General features: G+C 35.4%; 1 pseudogene; it reads left to right on the forward strand.

The window, feature by feature from the left end:
• Positions 1 to 4642: 4642 nt before the first annotated feature.
• Positions 4643 to 8729, forward strand: LOC136821120 (uncharacterized; annotated as a pseudogene).

Raw genomic sequence — 8729 nt, forward strand, 5'->3', positions numbered from 1 at the left:
TTTCAATACAGTTCCATCGTTGAATGCGCAAAGTTCTTCCAGCAACGGAAACTTGAGTCCCCCAGTCGTAAATTTACAACGCACGAAAAAAACATCTAACCATACTAACGGGACTGTGCCATACAACTATGTCACGTTGTTTGACTGGGTGGAGGAAAATAAAAGTTCCAAAACCGAAAGGTCCAAAATGCATAAAAATAATGCATAATATTTGAAAAATGTCGATTTTAGAGGATATAATATAATAAGGAGAATTGGAAAGATAATACTTTCAACAAAACAAATATACAATTTTCTACCAGAAAATAAAGGGTAGAAATCCATGCTCCAATGAAAATGCTAGTAGTCCTTAATCTAAGTTTAAAATACAATATTTAAAGTAACCTTATTTTCTTAATTGTCAGTATTTACCAATAAAACACAAAAACATTATTTTGTAGACCAATTTCGTGTTGTGGAAGGATTCTATTGGAATTACACTGTTCACAAATCTAATAGCAAAAGGCACTTGTGTTCATATTGCAGATCAAACTTTCTCTTTTGCGTAGTAGGTAGGTATCACATGTTACTTGGTGCAAGCTTTGAAAGAAGTCAATCCTTGACTGCTCTACTCATTGTAAGTTATCAAAGACCTTTAAAGCCCAGTTTGAAACTAAAATCGTCATTCTAAAATATCGTCATTTTAGTTAACTCTTGTAAGTTAAAAAATATATAACAAGTCACGAAAACCCTACTTTCTAGCCGGAAACGACGAAGAAGACCTTGAAACGCAGGTCACTCGCTAGTTTATGTGTGGAGATCCCTGGGATTAAAAGAAGAAGAATTGGAGGAATATATATAAAATCGTTAAGAGCTGTCAAGCAAGAACATCTAAAAGTTGTTAGATTTAACAAAAGTGCAAGTTGATAAATGAAAATATATAGCATCACTTCTCCGGAAACTGACTTTTTCTCTCTTTGTTTTGACCCCATTGGATAGGCATTTTCTGTTCATAGTCTAAAGGCAGAGCTTTCGGCTACCATGAACTAAATTGCTAGCCAGGTTTTACTGATGATTTCTAAAAACTGTATAGGATACATTCCTGCTTAATCCATTATAATCAATGGGACAATAGTTTGTGTGGAATGATCGTGGGAGAAAGATTTCTGCCCTCCCTCACCTTCGAGCAGCTAGCTATCAAAAGAGGAGCCCTTCGGGTCGAATCTTACTGTGGCCGTAACCCTTATACTTTGGGGTTATAAACGTCCAAATAAGAGTAAGTTTGCAGTCTCAAACTTTACGGGTTTAATTTGGGCAGTCTACTAGATGTTAAGGAGGCTTAGAGCGGATGAGCCTTACAGATAGACATACAATATATCATACACTGTCATCACCTGAAGTTTTCATCACAAGATCTTTCATCAATTTTGTTTTATATATTCTTTGAATGTAACTGCTGTTGAGCTACAATAAGCAACAGATAATTTAACAATACGATAAACAAAGTATTACGATCTTATATTCTGTCAAATAGTCACGATCATGAACGGGCATTCCGGTAATTCAACTTATCGAGTCTCCACAGCCAATACGAATCTTTCAAGTGATATCCAATAAAAAGACAGTCTTTCTCGATGTAATCGTAAAACAAAAAGTGCACCATGGTGAATTGAGTGGCAATCTAGAATTTTCCCTTATCGAAAACATCATAAAGTACCACTGTTTGGCCGTTTAAGAGAAGAGAACGACAGCTTTTTAGTAAGAGAGTGTTACGTCCATTTCAATGAAAATCAATTCTCGATTGGAAATACACATCTATCATATATAAATTTCGCAAGAGAACCACTACCTCACCACGAGCAATGAATATCACAGTGTATTATCTTATCTCTGTGGTATCAGGAAGAAAGAATCTGGTAGGGCGGTTGGTATGATTTCAAGAATCAAAATGGTGCCTAATACCCCTGGGCTTTGCTGCTATAATAGTTTTCTCAACAAGGTGCCTCTAGACATCTATACTTCAAAATTTATTCATAGATGGGCCCTGTCTTTAAATCCAAGAAACCTTCCCTGGGCATGTCAGGGTATAAAAAATATTTTCAGGCCTAGGTCTTGGTATTTCTTGCATCACTATATCTGGGACATATCGGAAAGCAACTTGCACTTTTGTAGGCCTAGAACCCCCTCAGAGGATACCAAGGGTACCTGGCAAAACATGGGTGCTGGGTATGTGTAGACCTGTCAATGTGCGATTAGAGGATTTCCAAGTGAAATCAGAAAATTGGGGAAACTTTTTTTCTGTAAATCAGAAAATGGAGGGAAATTAGGGGGACTTTTTTGCCAAAATACAAGAAATCGGAGAAAGTTTTTTTTAAAGTTTAAAATGCGTGAGATTGCGTGAGAAATCAAGTTTTTCAAAAATTTCCTGAGCCAAGTATCACGCTCGATGCGTAAGAATTGGCAGGTCTTTACGCATGGGTAGTAACTCAGTGGGGAAAAACTACCCTCGCCGACTGACGGGGGTCTTTCACTGAGGTTCGAAGATAGACCCCACGCATACTTACTAAAACATAAAACGTAAAATAACCAAGAAACGAGATGAGACGACAGGGAAACTAGCGAAAACGGTTAGAATATGAGGTTGAAGCGCCTCTCGCATGTCAGTTGTCTCAAGTTTCTGTACCTATACGTACCCCATTGACCATAGACAAGCAAAAAAACAAAATTGATCGACACGAAGCCGTTATAGGACTTGAAACGGATAGAAACAGTAAAAACTACTGCATGGTCGATTGAACAACGTCAGTATAACCAAATCAGTCTTCTTGTGGCTTTGAAAAAACAACAGTTGATGAAATATTTCGTATTTCTTCCTTGGTGTTTCAAAGATAAATCAAACATACTTATGCTCAATTTGCTCCAGGAAAGGAGATTTAAATGAAGAGGGTAAATTTCAATGTAATAAATGTTCTATCCAAGTCAACAAAGTGTTTGCATCAGCCAAATTATCTATGACCTTGCCGGCAATGAACATTGAAACAAAAGAGACCCTTGTTTCCGACTACCACGATACTGATGAAATTGCTAAGTTGTTTTTTGATGAGAAACCTTGTAAAACTGCACTTTTAAAATGTATATATTTTACTTGTACATACTTCAGTTTCCCCATTTTGAGTAGGCATTCTTGTATATAATGTATTTTTATTATTTTTGACTACTTTCAGCAGGAACATCAAATTGCAACTAGGAAAGATTAAGATATTTTTAGATTACAAAGAAATTACTAAATATTGGTCCTTTTCATTGTCACTTTGTTTTTGTTGAAGCATTATGCATTTATTCTGAGGATGAGATTTAACTTTTAACAGAAGCCCCACATTACTAAGAAACCTTTTTTTCATAGTTTTTTATCTTTTGTTACGATACTTGTTTTATAGTTTTATAGATTTTTATCTTAACTGTACATTTGTTCATGAAAACTTTAACTTACTAACCTAGTAAGGTTTTTTATTATCTTTTGATACTATATTATTTTTCCAACACTACGTTTTTTACTTTCTTTTGTTATTTTGAAGTAATACTGGCTGTTACTTTTATTTTGTGTTAATATTTAAGTCTAAAAACTAAAAAACTTCGTGAATTTCGTTTAGCACAGTGGACCCCTTCGAACTATCTAGCCGTACTGCCCGGGCTTTGATACAAAATTCAAAGAATAGCAAAATATTTTCTTGATATAGAAATAATTTTTGAATTTTGTGTTGATTTTGACAATATTTCATGAATTTTGCAAAAAAAAATAGGCCAAAAAGCAAAGTTCAGCCAAAAATAGACTCTAGTCTACATAAAGCCCAAAGGGCTAGATGGCGTACATTAAGCTTTTCCAAGCAAAAAAAGTGGATATCGCAAAATATATTGTTTTTTGACCTAGATAGGATTTCCTATCTCACCACGGCACAATTGGTCTAAATGGCATACAAAGCGCCAAATTTGTCAAAATATACTTTTTCGAGAAACGACATTCTGAAATAAAATATGATATAAAGTAATAATGAAGAATTTCTTTTCGAAATGTTCCTCTACTCAATCGAACACTTGTGTTTGTTGAAAATGGTGGTTTCCATAACTCGAACCCCTTTAAATCGAGTGTCTCCTTAACTCGAATGATTCTTTTGGTCCCTTCAGACTTCACTTAGGCTACTTCAATTCTCCATATTGATTTGAAACGGATAGAGACAGTAAAAATTACTGCGTGATTGATGTAACAATGTCAGTATAACCGAATCAGTCTTCTTATGGCTTTGAAAAAATAACAGTCTATGAAATATTTCATACCCAACAAATTTCTATTCGTTTCTTTTGTATCGTAATGCTTTAACGTATGATACAGATGAAGTGCAGAGAGTGATTAAAGCTAAGAAATTGCCTACCCTAAGTATTAGACTTCAAGTTTTCAAAGATAAATTATTAATGAATTTGGAGCTGTGGTCCTGTTATCCTACAGGATAATTTGCACCCAGAATTAAAAAAAAATAGTTAAACAATGAAAATAACTGAAGTTACCTCCAGGTGACTGTAATTGTCTTAAGGGTACGGTCTTAGTTCTTTTTTCGATGAAAATTTTTTCAGTGTCAAAAAATTTTTTTTGCATTATTTGGTGTAAATTTTGGTGCTCTTTCTGATGAGCTATATCCCGAAGTGTATAAAAGATGCAAAAATCGCAAAAATGCAAAAAACTCCGCATATTTTAATCCCTATTGACTGAAGTTATTGTGCGAGAAATAAATAGTCGTAAAAAATAGAGGATTTAAAGAGAAGATTTAAATTGAATAAGTTTCAAAAAGGAACACTCCATCACAGTGTTATTTTAAAAAATATTTAACGTTATTAAAAAGAAAGTAGTTTATCTGTAAGAATTAGTTACTAGACACGAGAATAGGGAAATCATCTAATAAAAATATGGGTAAAAAACGGAAAACAAACCTATTTGCTTCAACAACCGGTCGAAAGAAACGAAATACGAGTGTGCCTTGGAAGGCCAAGGAGATCGAGGAACGTAAAGAACTCAACACTGGCTATTCCTGGTTTACTCCAAAAGACTCTGTTGCCAATGAAAGTGTTCCAAAGAAAAAGTTTGCAATTGATGACTACGAAGTCGAATTATCTGACGACGATTGTGACCCTGACAAGACGAGTCCAAGTAACTGGATAATTTCTTTACAATCCCTACAATCCGCATTAAACGAAAGTGCCGTATGCCGTACTTGCTTGCAACCAATTCAAATCACTGAAACAGAAAGTCGCAGAGCTGGGCTAGCAACAACATTTTCAATCTCTTGTATGAACGATTGCGATTCTAAATCTTTTGAGACGTCACCTAAAGTCGGACGTATTCACGAGGTGAACAAAAGTAGTGTTTTAGCTGCAAGAATGATTGGTAAAGGAAGGTCAGGACTTACTAAGTTGTGTAGCATAATGGGTCTGTCGAATCCCGTTTCAAAGACGAGTTATGCCAACCACACTGCTTTTTTCGAGGAAAAAGCTAAGGAGCTACTGGAAGAAATTTGAGCGAAGCTGCATTAAAAGTGAAAGAGCTAGAGCTGGATGAAGGTCAATCAAAGTCAGACGTTGTAGACATAGCCACGTGTTTTGATGGGACATGGAGCTCCAGGGGTTGGTCCGCAAGAGATGGCGTTGTGAGTGCAATTAGTGAAGGGACTTCTCAAATCGTAGATGTAGTCTATAAAACAAACTTCTGCAGACTTTGTAAAGATCAAGAGAAAGCAAAAGCTGAAGGAAAAATCAGTCATTTTGATTATCTGATGTGGTATGTGAAACATGAGCCAAAATGCCTCTTGAACCACAATGGGAGTGCACAGGTAAGTGATACTAGGTTTTTTTGCGAAAGCTTGAAGTTTCAACTATCAGAACCTTTAACTTTTGGAAAATCGAGACAGAACTATTTTTCAACAAACTCATCTTGCAGTATTTAAAAACCATGGAATGAAAAAGGTGTAGAACAGGTGTTTTTTGAACAGGTATGTTTTGAAATTATATAAAATTGCTTACTTTAGATATAAATAATTTTCTTTCTGTAGAAAATGGAATCGGACGGGGTCCTTACTATCTATCAGCGATCAATCAAAAAACACGGATTACGATACAACCCCTACATTGGTGATGGTGACAGTTCATCATACACACGAGTCGCTAAAGATGCTCCTTACGGTGTTTTAAAGCCACTCACTAAATCGGAATGCTACATCCACGTAACGAGACGAATGGGGACTGGACTAAGAAAACTTATCAAAGAACACAAGGGTAATTTTTTATTTAACTTCAAACTTCGATTTAGAAACATTCTTATAGAAAGTACTGTTCCTCTTTTTTCTGTTCAATTAACAAAAGAATTCTGTGCTACAATGTTGAACCAGAAAGCTGTAAACATAGTTTATTCATTGCATAATAGTTCACTCACTCGTTAGACTTGCAGCAATTAGGAAGCGAAAATTTTTAAGATAAATTTCACCAACATGGTAAATACTAGAGCACAGTCTAATAAAATGAAACGAGAACCATCTAAAAAATCTTCTGAGAAAAAGAGAAAAAGCGAGAACGAGAAAGTTACCAAGAGCAAAAGGAAAGTAACTACTGGTAGAAAATCAAAAAAGGCAACAAAGAGAGGAATACCAAACGTACGACGTTCAAATATGGGAGAAGAACCACTCGACATCTGGCAAGCAGAAACAGTTCTAATCAAGGATTTTGAAGATATCGGGTAAGCAAATTAAAAATTTTATCCGATTTTCTCTGATGTATTCTTTTATTCACTTATATCGAAGTATAATTGAATTATATGCCATAATCTTGAAAATGTCTAGTGATACGAGTTAAAAAATCGTCAATTATCTAATAATTTTATTCCTTTTCTTCAACTTCAGGTTTGATGGCCAAATATTCGTGGACAGTCTTAAAGACTCGGTGGATCAACGAAAATCGAGAAATAAAACGCCGTTACAAATTCGATACTACCATTACACGATGTGGGCGATTGAATTGAGGAAGAAAGAAATAGGCCCTATTGTCGACGGAGAGGAGCCAAAATACACCTTTCCACCAGTGGTGCTCGCATTTTTGAGATCACTAGTACCCGAGGATGTAAAAGGCGAACTTTTTTCAGAAGCCTATAAGGTTTCTCTGGAAGAATTTTGTACAAGTATTGATGTACCAAGAATTTAGTTTTACTAACTACTGAAAAAAGAAAAATTACACAAATTATCCATAACTGTCTGGAGTCACTGTTTGACTTTTAAAACCAAAACGAGTGCTTTTTATAAGAAATTCGTGTTATACTATTCAGTACATTTATAAAGGTTTGCTTTCAAAAGTAGTCTAATCGAGAAGTCTGATAGAAGTTTGAGCTGAGCCTTAGTTTTGCTACAAAAAATTGTTCTGAATTCATTTTGATGGTTTTTTTTAAATAGTACATTTCATAGTCGTTTTGAAACTTTTCTTTCTTTAACCCTATTAAACTCAGGCTTTTTTTAATATAGTATACTCAAGGGGGGGGGGTGGAATCCACCAGGTGGTAATAACTTTTGATCTAGATGTGCTGTGATCACGAAACTTTTAGGGAATGTTCCTTACCATGAAAGGAACTCATGATAAAAATTTCGAGTTCATGACGTCATCATACCAGTGATGACGCCATCACAAAGTTTTCGCCTGCCGCTGCCCGGTCAAAAAGTACTCTTTATTAAAACTGCAATAAAACCTTCAAAAATTAATTTCTTTCAATTCTGTTTCGATTTTCTAAAAGCTAAGGGATTAATCTATCACATATTTGCCGGTTTCTATGATATGATAAAATTTGACACATTAAATCAATGCTGAAGATGAGTAAAATCTGAGAAAATTGATGACGTCATTAATGATGACGTCATCATTTTAGAAAATTTTTTTTAAATCTTTAGATAATTTCAATGATTACCTAAAACCTGTCAAAATTTTAAATCGTTTGCATAACTCTTTCAAAAGTTATAAAGATTCTAAATTTTCAAGATTTTAAGGGATTTTAGTTGAATTTTACGGTATATTGTCACAAAAAAGTCATAAAATCAGATCTGGTGGGTCTAAAATCATGAAAATTTGCAAAAATGCTTTTTATATGATTTTGTTAAAAGTCACAAAATTTCAGGACATTCAGAAAATTTTTCGATAAGCTATAGGCAAAAGATCACCCGCCTGGTGGATTCCACCCCCCCCCTGATACAAATAGGGTTAAACAGTAATTTCCTTCGTTTTCTTCAGGGAAGAAGCTCAAGGACAAGAAAGCACTGACAGGAAAAGATGGAGGATTGACGATCTTGAAGTGTGATACCATCCAAAACTTTTACGGTAAAGCTATTCGTGAAAACAAGAATGATGTCCCAGCAATGGAAAAAGCTATCTGGGCCATCATGAAGCATTATTCCAAAGACGCTGACCACTCAGACTGTCCTGCTGGTGCTGATAGTTGGTGTTCCTTTAACAAGGATAATGCGACTGGTGGTAGTACTCATCGCCCTATCAAAAACCCACTTCGCCCCGCCGTTGTTGAGACCATCAAACCATTATTTCAACGACTCGCAAACACCGATTTCCTTTCTGCCGTGCAAGAGGCCTATACACAAAATCCATGCGAATCGTACAACCATCTTTATGGAACCTCGCACCAAAAGAGTCGTACACGTCAACAACCGAAACATCACTAG

This window comes from Clytia hemisphaerica, unplaced genomic scaffold (assembly GCF_902728285.1).
Source record: "Clytia hemisphaerica strain Z4C2 unplaced genomic scaffold, Clytia hemisphaerica genome assembly, whole genome shotgun sequence".
Lineage (NCBI taxonomy): Eukaryota > Metazoa > Cnidaria > Hydrozoa > Leptothecata > Clytiidae > Clytia > Clytia hemisphaerica.